Consider the following 20,740-nt stretch of genomic DNA (forward strand, 5'->3'; position numbering starts at 1 on the left):
AATAGGTGCAGCATGTTCCCTTCACAAGGAAGTGATCAGGGATTATTACATACTTCCTCTTTCCTGTTTTATCACTTCCTGTTACACATCATAGATTGGAAAGAAGGGAAGTGAGATCATGTTGTGACTACAGCCTGTGGATGGCCTTGGGTTAGGCTGAAACAGGCAATAAGATTTGCCCTGTGGTTGGGGCCTAGCAAGGTATTCTAAAATATTTAACAAACATTTAAAACATATCTCCCTTGCCTCTCAGCTAACAAAGCGAGAAAGAGCCTGTGGCCTAAAAGGTTAGAACAATTGCCTAATGTGCAATCGGCCCAGGTTCGAATCTCAGAAGGGTATGGCTGACTGATGAGAACAAATGAGTTTGAAATGGCCATATTAGTCTCCCTTTAATTCTTTGTTAGCAATCCAAAAAATTTACACACACACACATACACACACACACACGCACACACACACACACACACATATATATATATATATACACATATACACATATACACATATACACACACACATATATATATATATATATATATATATATATATATATATATATATATATATATATATATATATATATATATATATATATATATATATATATATATATATATATATATATATATATATATATATATATATATATATATATATATATATATATATGGATCCTTGGTTTTTCGGGTTTTTCCCTGTGTAGAACTAAAGGTGTAGGCGCAACGTTTCGACGGAATCCCATCCGTCATCATCAGGCTTTAGCTTCCTTCTTCTGGGAGAAGCATGTGGCTGTTTGTTCCTCTTTTTTAAACTGCCAGAGGGGGTGTGTTCTGTGGAGGTGTGCTCTGATTGGGTAGGGGACCTAGTGTGTTCTGATTGGGTGGGAGTGTGTTTTGAATGGTGGGTGTGTTCTGATTGGGTGGGGGGGTGTTCTGAGTGGATGGGCTGGTCTCAGCTGGTCTCAGAATATATATATATTCATATGCATATGTGCCTATTCATGTTGTAATCATATGCCATTGTCTATTTTATTCTACTTTTATCTGAACTTGCAGCATTTAATAAAGGTTTGATGGTGAAATACTGTCTCCTTTGGCAAAAAAAGTTAACTGCTTGGATAGCTTTCCGGAGAACCACTGGGTTATGGATTAGTGAGTCCAGGACACTTCCTCTTCTATTCTGCTGTCTTTGTTAATGTGCTATCCATAAATAGATAAAAATATAAGATATAAAAGTGGCTCACTTATTATGGGAACAGGAGTGATCCTCAATATATCACACAAGTCACATATATTTCTCAAGCTGATAGAAGAAACAATATTTGTTATGCTATAGGAGTAAGAAAATACAATTGTAATACAACTTTCAACACACACACACACACACACACACACAACTTTTATGCTGTCCATCTCCTCTATAAGGCACCTCAGAGCCACAAATAGAATAATTATCATTATACTTTCAGTATATGACAATGCAATTTTTGAGTCTTCTTTTGTTGACTTTAAATAATGGATATTGTGACCTTAGGTCATCACCTTCACACCTGAGATTATGACTATTCAGCTCTCCCAATTAACATATTTGTGTGGGCTTAGGTAGCATTCAGTGGTAAATATATTTTGACTTCCTGCCTAAGTGAAGGACATAAAATAAAATAAAAATTATGCAGCATAAAAACAAAATAGAGAAAATTATCCATGTTTGAGTCTCAGAGGAAGCCTATAGCTAATACACTGCCTTAAAACATTTTTTCCATATTACTGTATACAAGTACACATGTAAACACATTGGAATCAAAATTATATTTCTAACTGGTCAGAGAATCAGGAAGAAATAATTAAGTTGATAAAATGCAATTGTGCCCTTACTTCATGGAGCCAGTACCCATTATGTTGAGGCAATCAGTAAGAACGGTCTCCTCCTAATTTCCTGCAAAAGTAGCTGTTGTTCCCATGTAGAATTCCTATATAAAATTCATTTCACAAGCATAGTGTGGAGATGATCCTCACTATGAGATCCTCCTCATTGATTGTGTTACCGAACATTTTACATCTCAGGGGTACAACATGATTATCTACAGCAGAGTACCTTCTGAACACTTCCTCATAGCTGGATCCTTTCACCATTAAAATTCTAAGAATGATTATATTCTCACTGCTAATGACTGGCTACTCAATGACATCACAGCAATATGTAGAGAGGGGAGGGCTACTCATAACTTCTTATATCTTTAGATCTCCATGTGGATGAGCAGGGTCTATAACACCTCCTAATCTAATAGTGAATAAAACATCTTATTACAAAAGTCGTACTCTCATTGGAGAATAATTCAGCTGTATGGAAAAATACAGATAATGACATTAGGGCAATAAAATGCATATTTGCAAGTATTCATGGGTAGCCCAGATCCACATCATTATTGTCTTGAACCATTGCTCAGAGTAAGCAATTGAGATTTAAAAAGTAGGTAATGTATTTAGCTCTGAAGTTCTGAATCTCCTTTTTCAAAAGCCATTTACATTTTTAAACTTGAAACACTCTCGGCATTCAGAAAGGGTGTATTATACTATTCAATTTAATTTTATATGCTTCTCAATCTCTAGCACTCTATATCATGGCCATATCATTTACCTATGAGAAAGCTTTCAGCCTGTTCAAATGCAGCTTCTTGTATGGTTCAGGACTGTGAACAGTGTCTGCTTCTTTGGTTGCCTCCAATTCCCACTGTGAACAATTTGTTTACTGCAGGCAACATAAGGAGTTGATCAATCCTTGGTCACTTTTCAAGTCTATTAACAAGGATACTAATTGTGTTATATACAATAATGATTTATATTACTCTGTGAATGTAAAAACATTTTTCTTAAGGATTATGCCACATATTTTAAATACATAATTTAAAAGAACAAACTGGAGGCTGTGCCTAAATAAGTTCCTTCCTTATTTATGTCTCTTATACTGCTTGCAGAACAGTATATGGAAAACCAAGCATAAAAAGTCTTGAGGTTTTCTTTATTGAAGTTGATTCTCATTTTTCTACACTTTAATAACTAGTTAAACTAGTATAACTAGTTTAAAGAAAAGAAGAATTAGGGGTGACATGATAGCACTGCTCCAATACTAAGGGGCTGATGCAAAGAAGAGGGGTCATACTAAAGTCAGGACAAGAAGCAATGGATGGAAACTAATCAGAGAAAGAGAGAAGCAACTTAGAATTAAGGAGAAATTTCCTGACAGTTAGAACAGCTAATCAGTGGAATGACTTGTATCCAGAAGTTGTGGGTACTCTAACACTGGAAGTTTTTTAAGAAGAGATTGGGCAACCATTTGTCTGAAATGGTATAGAGTTCCCTGCCTGAATAGGGGGTTGGACTAGAAGACTTTCAAGGTCCCTTCCAACTGTTATTCTGATTGTGTAAATTGCATAGAAAATAAAGACATTGTAGGAATAGAACAGAATAGAATAGAGCTGGAAGGGACCTTGGAGGTCTTCTAGTCCAGCCCCTTGCTCAAGTAGGAGAACCTATACCATCTCAGGCAAGTGACTGTCTAGCCTCTTTTTAAAAATCTCCAGTGATGGGCTTCCGGTGGCGACGCGACGCCGAAGACAGCCGTTTTCGGGCTGCCCGCTCCGCAGCTGTGTTTTTCCATCGTAAACAGCGCCGATCAGCTGTTTAGATGGATTTGAAGCCCCCTCCTTGGGAGAAGAGGAGGGGGTGAGGCCCCAGGTAGGGGTTGAGCTCTCCGGGGCCGCCTGAGCTGAGAGTTTGGGCGGCTGAAGGATTGAGCCCCCCCGAAGCCTGGGTTGCTCCGAGCTGCGCAGCGCCCCTGCTCCGGGATTTATGGAGCAGAGCCAGGCGTTAGCAACCACCCCTGCCAAAAGGAAATACTTTTGATTATCAAGATGCAGGCAGAGCGGTACAGGAGGTCAAGGTGATGTGGACTCTTATCTTTACTCTCTAGCTCAATGGATTTTATAGCTTTAAAGTGAAAGTGCACAATAAGTGAAAGTGGGGGAAGATGGACAAGAGGGAAATATGGACAAAATTTTTCGTGTAAATTCATGGATTGCAAGGCAAAGGAAGTTACCCAGAGATGTGGTGGTCTATTTTACAAAGAGAGTAATTAGAGATGAAGTTATTCAAGCTGCCTATGATACTAAACTGGTAGTGGCTGAGCAAGAAGTCTTGGTTTTAAAAGAGATTCCTCCGAAGATTTTAAGGAGAAGGAAAGATTTTGCATTTCTAGTACAGGAACTTAAGAAATGTGATATTAAGTTTAGATGGGAGATTCCAGTTGGACTGATGGTGACGCATGAAGGTAAAAGACATCGTCTGGTTACTGTGGCCCAGGCATGTGATTTTTATAGCAATGTGTTAAAAGCAACCCCCCTATCATTTTTGGAAGCTGTTAAGGGATACGGCGAGGGAAAGCTTCAAGATGTTGCAGACAGACAGATAGAGGACAATGGTGTTGGAGGGGATCAAGATACAGTTTCATTGGATGTTGCAGGAGGCCAGAGGAAGACGCGTGCCACCCTAAGAAGAGCGAGACGAGAGCAAGAGCAAGACCAGCAGATAGTTATGGAATCTCCAAAGTGTATTTACAGTGAAGATGTGGGAGGGGCGCGGTCCAAAGAAGTTTTGGGGGTCATGACAGACGTGCTCCAAAAGTTTTGGGGCGTTAAGATTGCTGATTAAATTTTTAAATTAGTATCTTAATGGATTAAATTTATCATAGAGGAGAAAGAAAGTTTTTTTTTAATATTTAACACAATTTAAGATGGATGTTATTTGCTTGTTAGAAAAGTATATTAGGGTTATGGACTAAAAGTATGTGTTGAACTAAGAATGGGTATGCAAGCTCCTAATTAACAACAAGTTGTCTTACAGACTGCTTAACCCTTTTTTTTTTACTCTTTTTATTTGAACTCAAGGATGACTTGGAACTGCGAGACATTTGGTGTGATACATGCAAGAATTATTTTTGATTATGGTTTAGTTTGGTTGGAGATTATTAAGGTTAATAGATAGGCGCTTTTGGCGCGTAACTGAGAATTTGTTTATTTTTTTTTCTTTGAAATTAATATGAATAAGGACTGGGATTAAGAAAATCTATTTTGAGTAAAGCTCTTTTCTGTTTTTCTCTTTTTCTTTTTTACTTTATTTGTAATATTAATATTGTTTGTATTCATTTTATATGAGCTAGAGGGAGATAGAACTAATAGTTTATTGCTGATAACATAGGGGTGCTTATGTTTGTTTTTTGATTTTATACCCTGTATTTAGCTCTGGGAAGTTGGGGGGGGAGGAGGGAATGGGGGGAAGGGATAGGGAGGGTTGGGTGGGGATGGGGGAGGGGGGATTAAAGTCAAAATGTATTGTAAAACTTTTTAAATAAAAAAAAATCTCCAGTGATGGAGTGCCCACGATTTCTGGGGGCAAGATATTCCACTGGTTATTTGTCCTCACTGTCAGGAAGTTTCTCTTTAATTTCAGGTTGCTTCTCTCTTTGTTCACTTTCCATCCATTGTTTATAGTATTGTTCTTTTGCTAAGGGTCAGTCTCCTTTTCCTTTTATACCAAGTACACATTCAGCCAGCTGGAAAACTTATGTTTCTTTCAAGAAGCCAAATCTTCCACTATTATACTAATCAAGTTCAGTGTTACAATTTGTTTGAACATTTCCTAAGATGAAATATTTCACTCCCTGGAGCTTTCCTAGAATCTGAAAAATAAAGAAGACTTCAGACTATACATTTCATAGATTTTATTGATTCAGGATTCTTGGCAAGTTGACTGCATTGTCACCAATTGTCCATTATCAGTACTTGTACCTTTTTTCACATTTTAAAAAAATGTTAAGAAAATTTTAAAACATTAATGCGCAGTTAATAATAGAATTGGCATTCTTGTTAACTTTCAGAAGAAAGAGTTATGTATCTTTTTTTTTTAGGAATTCACTTTGAAGCTCAATACTTTTTTGTTTGTGTGAAAAATAAATGCTGAAGCTGGCATGAGAGCCACTAAATCAAATAAGCTATTTAAAGGTCAATATCTATGCATCCAATTTGTATTGCTCTATTGTTGTCTAGCTTCCTAGTATCAATTGGCAATTCTGTTATTTAGCCTCAGGCACAATTTAAAGTAGGAAAAGATCCAAATAGATTCACGGCCCTTGGTTTAATGGCTTCCTTTTGTAGCAATTTGTACAAGATCTGCAAACAGGAAAGCTGAACTCATAAATCTAGCTTTTCATTCACTATTTCAGTAAGAAAATGTCATCATCAAAAGGGGAGATGTGTATAGGCATTATCAAGTTTCACAATTGCTTAAGGTTTAAAACTCATCTCAGACTTTTTCAAGGCATGATCCAAGCTGTTGTTAATAGATCTGAGCACTCTGAAACTGGGTATCTGAAGTAGTGTCTTGGCTGACCAAGCTGGTCTAACTATTGCAGATGATGCAGAAGAACATGAGAGAACAGATATTTGCTTTGACTGAATACGGAGTTTAAGCTGACCTGCCTATATTGATAAAATTTGAATTTCTTATAACTGCTATCCAGAAGTATTTGGAGCACTAGAATTTAGATTTTGGGATTTATTGAAACTTCTATATCATCAAATATGAGAATTAACTACTATATTGCATATTTAATCGAGTATCATGGATTCATAACTGGCTGAATCCAGTTGCAGCTTCCAAAAAAGTCAACACAGTTCTGGGCCACATTAACAAGAGAAATGGAATCAAGATCAATTGAAGTGTCGGTACCCACTTTATAATGCCTTGGTAAGACCATTCGTGGAATACTGCATCCATTTTTAGTCACCATGATGTAATAAAAGATATTGAGACTCTAGAAAGAGTGCAGAATAGAGCAACAAAGATGATTAGGGAACTGTAGGCTAAACATATAAAGAACGGTTGCTTGAATTAGGTATGTCTAGTTGAATGAAAAGAAGGACTAGGGGTGACATGATAGCAGTGTTCCAATATCTCAGGGGTTGCCACAAAGAAGATGGAGCTATTCTTCAAAGCACCTGAAGGCAGGACAAGAAGCAATGGATGGAAGCTAATCAAGGAGACAAGCAACCTAGAACTAAGGATAAATTTCCTGACAGTTAGAACAATTAATCAGTGGAAATTTTTAAGAAGAGATTGGACAGGCCATATGTCTAAAATGGTATAGGGTTTCCTGCCTGAGTAGGCATTGGACTAGAAGACCTCCAAGGTCCCTACCAACTCTGCTATTCTGTTTTTCTGCTTTTCCAGAAAGCAAACTGCTGATAGTTTTGGAATACTAAACCACTTTTTCATTTTGGGATGAATAATTCTTGCACCAAGATGATGATGATGATGATGATGATGATGATGATGATGATGATGATGATGATAATAATAATAATAATAATAATAATAATAATAATAATAATAATAATAATAATAATAATAATAATAATAATAATAATAATAATAATAATATAATGTTGGAAGGGACCTTGGAAATCATCTAGTCCAACCCCACCCTGCTCAGGCAGGAAACCCTACACCATTTCGGACAAATGGCTGTCCAGTCTCTTCTTAAAAACTTCCAGTGTTGGAGCATTCACCGCTTCTGGAGGCAGGTTGTTCCATTGGTTAATTGTTCTAACTGTCAGGCAGTTTCTCCTTAGTTCTAGGTTGCTTCTCTCCTTGATTAGTTGCCATCCATTACTTCTTGTCCTGCCTTCAGGTGCTTTGGAAAATAGCTTCACTTTCTCTTCCTTGTGACAGCCCCTGAGATATTGAAACACTGCTATCATGTTCCCCCTTGTCCTTCTCTTCATTAAACTAGACATACCCAATTCCAGCAGCCGTTCCTTATATGTTTTAGCCTCCAGTACCCTTATCATCTTTGTTTCTCTTCTCTCTACTCTTTCTAGAGTCTCAACATCTTTTTTACATTGTGGTGACCAAAACTGGATGCAGTATTCCAAGTGTAGCCTTACCAAGGCATTGCAAAATGGTATTAATACTTCACATGACCTTGATTCTATCCCTCTGTTAATGAAGCCTAGCACTGTGTTGGCTTTTTTGGCAGCTGCAGCACACTGCTGGCTCAGATATTATCTAAGTGATTGTCCACTAGGACTCCGAGATCCCTCTCACAGTTACTACTATTGAGCAAGGTACCCCCTATACTATACCTGTACATTTGTTTTTTCTTGTCTAAATGTAGAACCTTACTTTTTTCACCATTGAATTTCATTTTGTTAGATAGCACACACTGTTCATGTCTGTCCAGATCCTCCTGTATCTTAAGCCTGGCTTCTGGAATGTTGGCTATTCCTGCCAGCTTGGTGTCATCTGCAAATTTAATGAGTTCCCCATCTATACCCTCATCCAAGTCGTTGATTAAGATGTTGAAGAGCACTGGACCCAGAACAGAGCCCTGGGGCACTCCACTACACACTTCCTTCCATGTAGATGTGTTTCCATTGAGGACCACACTCTGAGTATGGTCAGTCAGCCAGCTACGAATCCATCTGGTGGTGATTCTATCTAACCCACATTTTTCTATCTTATCAAGTAGTAGGTTGTGATCTACTTTATCAAATTCCTTACTGAAGTTCAAGTAAATTATATCCACAGTATTCCTCTGGTCCACTAATTTTGTCACTTGGTCAAAGAATGCAATAAGATTTGTCTGGCATGATCTGTTTTTGACAAACCCATGTTGGTTTTTAGCAATGACTTTGTTTGCCTCTTGGTGCTTGCTGATTCATTGTTTGATTATCTTTTCCAGAATCATCCCAGGTATTGAGGTCAGGCTGATAGGTCTGTAGTTTCCTGGATCTATTTTTTTCCCTTTTTTGAAGATGGGAACTACATCAGCTCTCTTCCAGTCCTCTGGTAGTTCCCCAGTGCTCCAGGATCTTTGAAAAATATAGTTCAGTGGTTCTGAGATCACATCTGCCAGTTCCTTGAGAACCTTGGGGTGTAATCCATCTGGTCCTGGTGATTTGAACTTGTCTAGGTTGGACAGGTGCTCATTTACCATTTTCTTGCCTATCTTAACTTGTGTTTCTATTCTGTTTTTTATGATAGTGATGATGATGGTAATGGTACTGATGGTGGTGGTGGTGGTTGTGAAGATGATGATAAAAAGAAAGTCTGGTGAGTATTTGTTTAATAGAATGTAATGGAAAGAGTCTGGGATCAAGTATAGCAATGGGAGTTTTATTAAGAACTAGTTTCAAAGCCTAAAGCTTAGAAATCCTGGTAGGAATCCTCTGATGTAAACAAACTGTTACACATTATAGTTCCATCAGCCCATTCAGTATTAGGGCTTTATAGAATTCAAAGTTTTATTTTGAAGGTGACTTCATTGGATCTTAAGACTGGATTGACTTTTGGAATCAAACTGACATTTTGCATCAAATAATCATAAGTACCTTTGAGATCCACTTGATGATTCTCAGGCACCTTGCACATTTTTTAATTAATTCAGGGGGGGAAAAACAAGTTGGTCTGCTTCAGGTCTTTCTTTAATTTAAAATATTAACTCAAAACAATTTTCTGAATCTGTTTGAAATATCTTATCTTATATACATGCCACAGTAAATAAAGGATGCACTTTCCAAAGATCTTTAGAAATAATGGAAAACAGCCTTAGCAGAGTTAAAAGTGGATGTGTTAATCTAGAAGGGGTTACAGGTTTTTTTTTTCCAGGGGCATTTGCCATTGACCTGGTTACATTCCATTTTGCCATCTCTTTAATGTGGTAGAATCTTTTAATGACATGCCTGCCCGATATGCCCTAGATAAAAAGTGAAATTGTGCATGTTACTCATCATCGTACCATTCGTACAGGTACAGCAACATTTTTAAGAACAGATACACTTGTTTTGATCATCTGCATTTTACTGGAGAAAAGCAGTATTTGGATGAACAATCCAGGTGCACTCCATCAGCTGCCTTTTAACCATCTGACAGGCACATTAAGTCCTGACTGCCAGTTGTCTATGGATCTTGCCAAGGAACCAGATGCTAGGACAGCTTAACATTGTGTTCTAATTGTACTCTAAATTGAATGAAAGAGAGAGTTCAAATAATGTTGTATTCAGCTAAAGCTAGCTGAGAAAGCTTATAATATTCTGGTTCGCTTAACAACAGAATCTTAAACATTTTTAAAGAGATTTGATTTCGTTAGTTTAGAAGTTATTTACTTGCTGGTTGAGGAATAGTCCTTTTTAAGTATTTGGACATGATTTTTTTTTTAAAAAAAGCTATTAGGATTTCTGGAGATGACAAATAAATGGAAATGTAATTTTCCATAATTTGAAATAAAACACAGCCTGTGAGCAATGAAGAGAGGTAACTTTTGCACCATTGTTTTACTGTAGTTCTGTCTAATCCCTGACCTGCTTTGACTGCTCTCACACAAATGACTCTAGCAGGGTGTCATGTGGCACTTTGTAGTGACAGGTGTTTACACTCCTGAATAGTGGATGTTGAAAGTAGTAGCCAGGACAATGGAAAAGGGAGCAGATGATTTATTAAATGATTAAAAGACACCATAGATGAAATAGTTGGTCATTCATATGACTTTAGAGTGGACAAGGCAGGATAATGGATATTGAAAATTATTGGCCATGGTGGACATTAAGAAAACCACATACAGGTGAAACTCAAAAAAATTAGAATATCATGCAAAAGTTCATTTATTTCAGTAATGCAACTTAAAAGGAGAAACTAATATATGAGGTAGACTCATTACATGCAAAGCAAGATAGTTCAAACCATGATTTGTCATAATTGTGATGATTATGGCGTACAGCTCATGAAAACCCCAAATCCACAATCTCAGAAAATTAGAATATTACATGCAATCAATAAAACAAGGAGTGTACGTAGAACAATATCAGACCTCTGAAAAGTATAAGCATGCATATGTACTCAGTACTTGGTTTGGGCCCCTTTTGCAGCAATTACTGCCTCAATGCGGCGTGGCATGGAAGCTATCAGCCTGTGGCATTGCTGAGGTGTTATGGAAGACCAAGATGCTTCAATAGCAGCCTTCAGCTCTTCTGCATTGTTCGGTCTCATGTCTCTCATCTTTCTCTTGGCAATGCCCCATAGATTTTCTATGGGTTTCAGGTCAGGCAAGTTTGCTGGCCAATCAAGCACAGTAATCCCACGGTCATTGAACCAGGTTTTGGTGCTTTTGGCAGTGTGGGCAGGTGCCAAGTCCTGCTGGAAAATGAAGTCAGCATCCCCATAAAGCTCATCTGTGGAAGGAATGATGTGCTCCAAAATCTCCTGGTAGATGGCTGTGTTGACCCTGGACTTAATGAAGTACATTGGTCCAACACCAGCAGATGACATGGCTCCCCAAATCAACACAGACTGTGGAAACTTCACATTGAACTTCAAGCATCTTGCAGTGTGTGCCTCTCCATTCTTCCTCAAGACTCTGGGTCCTTGGTTTCCAAATGAGATGCAAAAGTTGCTCTCATCAGACTTTGGACCACTGAGCAACAGACCAGGTCTGTTTTTCTTTAGATGAGGTAAGATGCTTCTGACGTTGTTTGTTGTTCAGGAGTGGCTTGACAAGAGGAATACGACATTTGAAGCCCATGTCCAGGATCCGTCTGTGTGTGGTGGCTCTTGATGCACTGACTCCAGCCTCAGTCCAATCCTTGTGAAAGTCCCCAACACTTTTGAATGGCCTTTTCCTGACAATCCTCTCCAGGCTGCGGTCATCCCTGCTGCTTGTGCACCTTTTTCTTCCACACTTTTCCATTCCACATAACTTTCTATTAATGTGCTTTGATACAGCACTTTGGGAACATCCTACTTCTTTTGCAATTACCTTTTGAGGCTTTCCCTCCCTATGGAGGGTGTCAATGATGGTTTTCTTCACAACTGCCAGGTCAGCAGTCTTCTCCATGATTGTGATTCCTACTGAACCAGACTGAGAGACCATTTAAAGGCTCACCTTTGCAAGTGTTATGGCTTAATTAGCTGATTAGAGTGGGACACTTTGAGCCTAGAATATTGCACCTTTTCACAATATTCTAATTTACTGAGATTGTGGATTTGGGGTTTTCATGAGCTGTAAGCCATAATCATCACAATTATGACAAATCAGGGCTTGAACTATCTTGCTTTGCATGTAATGAGTCTATCTCATATATTAGTTTCCACTTTTAAGTTGCATTACTGAAATAAATGAACTTTTGCATGATATCCTAATTTTTCGAGCTTCACCTCTATATTCAGAACAGAACCCTGTGCCACCCCACTACACACTTCCCTCCATGTAGATTCAGTTCCACTGAGTATGGCCAGTCAGCCAGCTAGTGGTGATGCTATCTAACCCACATACTACCCATTTTATCAAGTAGTAGGTTGTGATCTACTTTATCAAATGCCTTACTGAAGTCCAAGTAAATTACAGTATATCCACAGTATTCCTCTGGTCCAGTAATTTTGTCACTTGGTCAAAGAATGCAATAAGTTTTGTCTGGCATGATCTGTTTTTGACAAATCCATGTTGGCTTTTAGTAATGACTTTGTTTGCCTCTAGGTGTTCGCTGATTTGTTGTTTCATTATCTTTTCCAGAATCTTCCCAGGTATTGAGGTCAGGCTGATAGGTCTGTAGTTTCATGGATCTATTTTTCCCTTTTTTGTTCATTTGTTGTTTCAGGTGATGTAACCCCCCAAAAAAGAGGGGGCACTAAACATACAGCAGAACATTTTCCTAATGCTAGAATTCTGATAGTAAAGTAGAAATTCAAATACAATGATGTGTATATGCATGAGCATGAGAAAAAAAATTGTGTGTCTGAGGGGTAATGGCTCTATCACTAACTTTAATTAAATATGATATTTAAATAAATAAAATAGGAAAAGATTCCCTGAAAGGAACTCTCTTATTACCTATATTTACTTTTCATTTAATCATCCATATTTCTTACACGTCCACCAGAGATGGGAAAGTTTCTTCAAGCTGTCATAAAACAAGTCCATGCTTTGTCTCTTCAATCAGGTCCTGACAGTCTGAACTAGATACCCCCATAAAACTTGGGAAAAAAAGATGGAAATCACATGGCAAATGGACTGAATGCTGAACAGGGTTACAATTTCCAATTGCCTTTTACGTTACTTATGAAGTATGAGACCTACTGTTGTCATATTCCATGAAAATGCTCTTGAACTCTGTTTAATTGTTGCTTCAAAGTTTTCTATATTGCTGTATAACTCTCTAAACTGATAGTGGTGTCAGATTAATGAAATCTATGCACATAACACTATCTTCATCTCCCAAAAAAATAACCATGAGTTTTCTTGCTGAAACATGATTTTTAACTTTTTTTTAAAAAAAAATATCTGGGAAGCAGGTAGAGTTTAGTGATGGTATTTCATTAAGTGACACATCATTTCTGGAACAAAATGATGTGCCCTTGAGACTTCTACACTGATGAAGAAACTTTTTTACCTTCATTTTTGTAGATGACAACAATGTCTTGAAGTGTCCATATCGGCACACACCTTCCAATATTGAAGAACATTAATAATGTAACCCAAATGTTTGTTAAAATTCCAAACTGAACAGCAATTTCATTCTGAATGAACTGATTATCCTTAATCAGTTTATTAACTTTTGTCTTGTGAATTTTATTAATTCCTATGCCAGGTCTTCAACTTCATTTTTGATCACAGAAATTAGCTCCTCCTGGTGTATTATTTTTACCTTTTTTTTGTTCAGTGATACCGAGTACTCACATCAACATAGTCTTCACCATGAATAAATGATGTTTAATGGTAAATTTCATTTGGTGGGACTTGTTTGGCAATCACAAGTTCAGTGATGATACATTTCTTAAAGTGTACTGACAAATGCTCATTGCAGGTTTCTGTTTCATGAACAATGGCCATGCAGTCTTTTCTCTTTGCAACCTCCCATCAACTGAAGTGAAAGAATAGATGCTAAAGAACACACCAGAACTTCTAGCAAGTCAGTGCTGTCATTTGTTGGTGATTTATAATATTGGATGATTACTCTTCATTCAACCTTTTGTCTGTCTCTGTGTTTGTGTGTGTGTGTGAGAAAGAGAGAGAGATGAATACACATGCATGTATTTACATGTTCTGGATAGATTCATTTGCAGTTAACAGAAATCAATGGACTAAAATGTATTCCTGGAATACATTTATTTATTTATTTATTTTCTAAATTTCTTTTAAAACATCGTTTGAAAACAGAACAACCTTCCTAGAGCAAGAAGCATTAATCTTCACAATATCTGCAGCATGCTGTCTAGAAAGGTGGAGTCTTGTTTTCTCACCATCATTATTCAGCTTATATCAGACCTACCCAGGCAGCACAGATAATAACTATAAGATCAGTCCCATTCTAACTTAATCCCATTCTAACTCAGTCCCATTTTCAGAACTGTGTTGGCCTTGCCCTATGCTCTTTGCATATTAAGAAGAAATATAATCAGATCAATGCAAAGGAGATTTCCTAAAGCTAAGCGTTGTGCACAATTCCACCTTTTGCACCATATTCATAATATTTTACAAAATTGCCAAAGACAGCAACAGAATACTTGGGACTGCTTCTTATTTTTTCAGTATAGTAAGAGGTGAGTATACTGAGTTAATTGATCAATGAGCTTATTTAGTAAAATTATTATTCAAGATAATTATTCAGTGATTATACATTCATGAAGTTGAAGTTTTAGTGAAAACAACTTTTCAAAAATATAATAGAAAAAATTAAATTTCATTAGATTATCTTTCATTTGGTCAGATGGACAAAAGGTTTTACTTGGTATATCTTCCCATGACAATTTGTCAGGAATTGTAAACATGAGATATCACCACACTAAGCAATCAGCTACAAATTCAAGAGCTTAGTTCACATTATACTCTAAATTGCTAGGTAATCACATCATCATTTAACATGAACTATGAAACCAGTCCAAGAGTCTGACCCTTGATTTGACCAAGACTATGATGCCTACATTCACTAGCATTGTCTTTCGATATTTAAGAAAAGACTCTTTCTCACATGGACAAAAATACTAAAGGTTGAATGTGAAACTTTTGACAGACGGAACACATATTCTGCCATTAAACTACAGTCCCTCGGATTAAGAGTCTCAGTTGACTTTTCAGATCATCTGTGTTTTTTAAATTATTACTTTAGATAAAACATTTGTGGCTCAGTTGGAATCTAAATCAAATCATATTGAGTGGCCCACTTTCTAGTTTCACCTTTTGTTATTCTAATATAAATTGCAGGTGTGGATACTAGTTGTATAGATCATTTGCTTGAAAATCACTTGAAATATCAGTCCATCGTATAAACTCTTCCACTCTTTGACTATCCAGGATAAAGCAATATGACTTTGATCTTCAGTTTAGTAAAAAAAATCCTTTTGTGAAAGTTTATAGAGAAAACTTTATAGAGTTTATAGAGCCTCTTGTTGTGGGTGAACAAAGAGAGTGCAAAAGTTGGCTTGAAACTTAACATTAAGAAAACCAAGATCATGGCATCTGGCCCTCTCAATTCCTGGCAAATAGATGGGGAAGAAATGGAGGTAGTGACAGATTTTATTTTCCTGGGCTCCAAGATCACCGCACATGGGGACTGTAACCAAGAAATTAAAAGACGCTTGCTCCTGGGAAGGAAAGCCATGGCAAATCTAGACAGCACACTAAAAAGCAGAGACATCACCCTGTCAACAAAAGTGCGTATAGTCAAGGCTATGGTCTTCCCAGTTGCAATGTATGGCTGTGACAGTTGGACTATAAGAAAGGCTGAGCGCCAAATTGAGGCCTTTGAACAATGTAGCTGGAGAAGACTCCTGCGAGTCCCTTGGACTGCAAGGCGATCACACCGGTCAGTCCTATAGGAGATCAACCCTGACTGCTCTTTAGAAGGCCAGATCCTGAAGTTGAAACTCAAATACTTTGGCCACCTAATGAGAAGGAAGGACTCACTGGAGAAGAGCCTAATGCTGGGAAAGATTGAGAGCAAGAGAAGAAGGGGACAACAGAGAATGAGGTGGCTGGATGGAGTCACTGAAGCAGTAGGTGTGAGCTTAAATGGACTCCAGAAGATGGCAGAGGACAGGAAGGCCTGGAGGAATGTTGTCCATAGGGTCATGATGGGTCAGACATGACTTTGCAACTAACAACAACATAGAGAAAAAATATAATACATTTTAATGAAACCCACCATTATAAGTAAATGAGTTTTGTTTTTACTAGTTCTAGTACATGGTAATAGAGGCACGTGGTTTTTATATACTGAACAGATTTTTATTTTAGTGTTTTAAAAATTCATCCAATGAAAATTCAAGAATGAAACAAAGTCAAATTGAGATTTGTGATACATAAATCTATGGCTTTACATAGATGGTCATGATAAAAGGACTCAGAATGTTCTAGCATATGTTTCCTCACAGTTTGGATAGCAGCATTGCTGATTTTATTATATTTCTTATTTATTTACATGTTAAGGATTCCAAATTAGATATTTCATCCTTTTTTCTCCCTTCATCTTCCTGGTGAAGGTATTCATCTGATAATTGCAGTAGCAAAGGCTAAGGAATCAAGAGAGAGAGAGAGAGAGAGAGAGAGAGAGAGAGAGAGAGAGAGAGAGAGAGAGAGAGAGAGAGAGAGAGAGAGAGAGAGAGAGAGAGAGAGAGAGAGAGAGAGAGAGAAAGAGAAGAGTGAATGTCATATTTTCCATCTCTCAACTGATGCACACAATCTGTGGCCAATCATAATATGAAGGACATACAACAGCTTTCTAAAAAGCACAGGGTACCTGCTGTGCATAATGACATTCAAATGGTTTTATTTTTTTTACTATTTTTTATCAGTCTTTGACACCTGATATATCTTTCCTGTTATACCAGGAAGAATGGTATCAATTTTCTACACTCTATTTTGTGATCCTTGAGCCTTTAAAAAAGATCCACAAGGATGTACCATCTTGCTAAAATGAAATTCTAGGGTTGTTGTTTTTTTTGGACTGCAGTAATAAAATGCTATCGGCATTTGGTTTCTACAAGCATCTCTTTTGTTTTGAACCAAGAATATATTATGCAAATATAAGATGTGCATGCATTTCATCTCACCTTTTGCTGCTGGTAAAGTTATCTCAGCGTATGTCGCTGGATGATTTCACAACATTCTGACCCACTACTGTATGTGCTTCATCCAAATGCATCACAACAGTAGTCTTGTGTTTATCGGTCTCTTTTGTGTCCTATGGATATGACAAAGTAATTGTTGTGGCTTTTTCTCCATTTCTATAACTTGGAGATTTGAGCTACAGAAGAGGCTTTGCTGGAGTGCTTTATAAGCAGAATTGCCCATTCGTTCTTTCTGATGCCAGCATTATCCTCCTGTTGACTCCTATAAGGGGGTCTGTTATTGTGATGTGCCAACTTGGCTGTTCCCTTTAGGCATCATGATTTGTTTTTCAAGGGTTTTCACTACCTAACATCAGGCTCGACAGATCTACCTCCCAATACCAATATTGAAACTCATGATCCATCTGTAATATGATGAGCACATCATCTGTCTCAGTTATTGTCAGTAGTGTGAAAACCTAAACCAATTTAGTAGCAGGTTTCTTGCCAGTCCCTGACTGAACGCAGCCTCTTGAAGGTTTGCTTTGTTCCACTGGCACTGCCAAAATAAAAGCTTGACCTTTCTCTCACATTCATAGGAGTGACAAATGAGTTTCCCCTCTACTGAACTGTTTTCATTGTGTGTCAATCTGTCTGAGCTTCTTCTACTATTTTCCAATATTTCTTAACATTGCTTTTATGTTTTCTTTTGATTGGAGCTCTCATTTCTATTTCATGTTCTCCTAACTAATCCATGATGGATTTATGTTAGCTTGCATTGGGATAGAGCAAGCAGCAATCTCTCTCTCTCTCTCTGCAGTTAGCAAACAGACTTTTTCGATGTGAATATCTAAGAGAAATTAAGTGTAACTCATTTTATCTCAGTCTTATAATTAGCATTTAATGCTTTGCAGCTCATAATAGTACTTGTTCTGCTTTAGAGTTTGATACCAACATTAATTGTGTTAATGCATCACTGGTGGTTCTGATTTGTGCCCAGTCTTTTTAGTTAATGCATTTGCATTGATTTCTTTCCAGTTCATGACCATCAAAAGTTTTTAAAAGGCAGCTAATTAATGGTACCACTATGCTTTCTAACACATCCATTTGGTGATACATATTGAGCCAAAGCAGCTACATATCCATTGGCTCAATAACCAGGATCTTTTTCCTAAACGACAATTTCTGGAACACAAATAATTTGCCTGCCTTGCAGTATACTTGAAACATTTTAACTACCTGTTTGGAAATTAAGGACATGTTTTTACTTTTATCCTATTTTGAGTTGTTTATCCAGTATTCCATAGATGTACATTGGTGAAACCTGAGGGTTAAGGTTCGTTCTCCATGCTTGTGGGTTGGTTTCCAAATGTTTCATTACCAGGCTTGGTAACATCTTCAGTGGAGTTTAGGGGATATCAGTGTCATTGTTCTGTTTATAAGGGCTTCTGGTGTGGGTGTGTCAAGTGAGGATCTTGTAATGGGTCTTTGAAACCTACTTAGTTACAACACAGATGGTTAACATTTTTTCAATGTGGAGACCTGTACTTTCTTTCGGTGAACACCAAGAATTATAGAGTTATAAGAATAATGTAAAAATTGCTCTGCTTTTTGGATTTCCCTGTAGGCTAAGCAAAATAATACAGGGCTTTTCAACCTTTTCACACAGATAGTACCACTTTTAGGACATGACAATATTTGAGTACCACCAGTGCTTAGCGTGATGACTAAAAAAGGGGGGGATTTTGGGCTTTACTGGTTAGATTAATTTGTTGTTATAGAATTGGTTAGTTTATAATATTATGGAAAAGTAAAAAGATGAGGTTCAATGTTAATGCTTCCTTCCTACTGCAACAGTGGAGCTCAAAAGTCAATGCCTTTTCTTTTCTTTTTCCCTTCTCCCCCTCATTTTCCCTTTTTGTGTCACCCTTCACTCACAACTCCCTTCACCCTTTGCTAGCAAAAGCCTCTAGTTTGCTCTCATTCACTCACATGTTGCTCGCACAAGTGTCTCTCTTGCTCTCATTCACACACATGTTGCTCTCAAAAGATTATCTCTTGCTCCATTCACTCACACCTTGCTCGCACAAGCTTCTCTTGTTCCATTCTCTCACACATTGCTCACAAAAGCCCCTTGCTCTTTCTCTCCTCACTGCTTCACTAACAAAAGCCTCTTCTCTTCTCTTCTCTTCTCTTCTCTTCTCTTCTCTTCTCTTCTCTTCTCTTCTCTTCTCTTCTCTTCTCTTCTCTTCTCTTCCACCAAAACCTGCTCCTTTTATAGCTTCTCCTCTCTCCACCTCCTCTTCCTCCTTTTCTTTTCCAGGTGTGCCAGAAGCTGCAATCAGCATGCAGCCGTGCGTGCAGATCATGGGGCTTCTGCCAAACCCTGCAGCTCCAGCTGATCTCCTCCAGGTCTGTGCTATGCTGCTTTAGCTGGTTTCCTCCCCTGCTACTCTTGGCTAGAGGTCTCGTACCACCTGCCAGGTGCTAAAGTACCACTGGTATGTGTACCACTGGTTGTAAAGCCCTGGTTTAATAGGGCTACTTTGCAAGCGACAAGAAACTGCTTATGAATGTTTTGCTGAAAAATGAAAACAAAAAGTGGATTCATGATTTATGGGCTTGATTAGAAAAGATGTAATAGGGGAAGTAGGGTGCCACAATATAACTGTCAAGGTAGGATAAAATATGAATGTATTTATAACTGCAGTAAAGTAGATGGAAATTGCTTTTATTTTTCTTTCTATTTCTTTTCTTACTGTATATCACATTTCTTTACTTCCCTTTTCCTTTTTAAAATTTGTATTGTTTCTTCTCTGTGAAGAATTTCTTGATTGAAACTTAATTAAAAAACAGACCTACTTTACTCATTGCCACTATAAATGTTTGTTAATTTTATTTTTAATTTTTCAAAATTCAATTTTGAATGTATATGTGTATGTATATAGTTATTACAATTACTATACTACAATGTATACATGCACACAAATATACCCAAAAAATCATACTGCTAAATGTATTTTGCTTGTCTGTTGCATTGATCCAATTTTGATATTTTCTGATAAAGCACAGAAAAAGGGTTTAATATGAAACTCCTAGGTTTTGAACTACTCAGCTCTGAATAACAGGAATAATCCATTCATTTTCAAAAGTTTTCAAAATTTTGGAAAATGCTGTGCAAATTATTTAAATAATCAGAAAGTTACAAGTGAATTGTTCAAATAAACAGTATAATAAAGGAAATCTGGTTTATCTTTTTCTGAAAAATTCAATTCAAATTCAAATTATAGTCTTTGAAAGGAACAAAATTCTATTATTGTATTTAAATTAGAATCTGACAAAAGTGAACTTGGTTAACCTGTTAAATTTTTAAGTTTTCCTATCTCTTCAACAGTATGACATGTTTTTTTTAGAAAAGCTACATGAAAATTTATAAGCACTTTGATGCCATTTTCATGAACATCAAAAGTAAAAACAAACAGCAGTTTGATGCCATTTTTGTCAATTGTATATACACTTTTTAAAATGTACATATCTCCAATAACAAAATAAAACATTTCTTTTTTTCACTTGATAAATATACATTG

The sequence above is a fragment of the Vipera berus genome (assembly GCF_964194415.1).
Source record: "Vipera berus genome assembly, chromosome: 2".
Taxonomy (NCBI): domain Eukaryota; kingdom Metazoa; phylum Chordata; class Lepidosauria; order Squamata; family Viperidae; genus Vipera; species Vipera berus.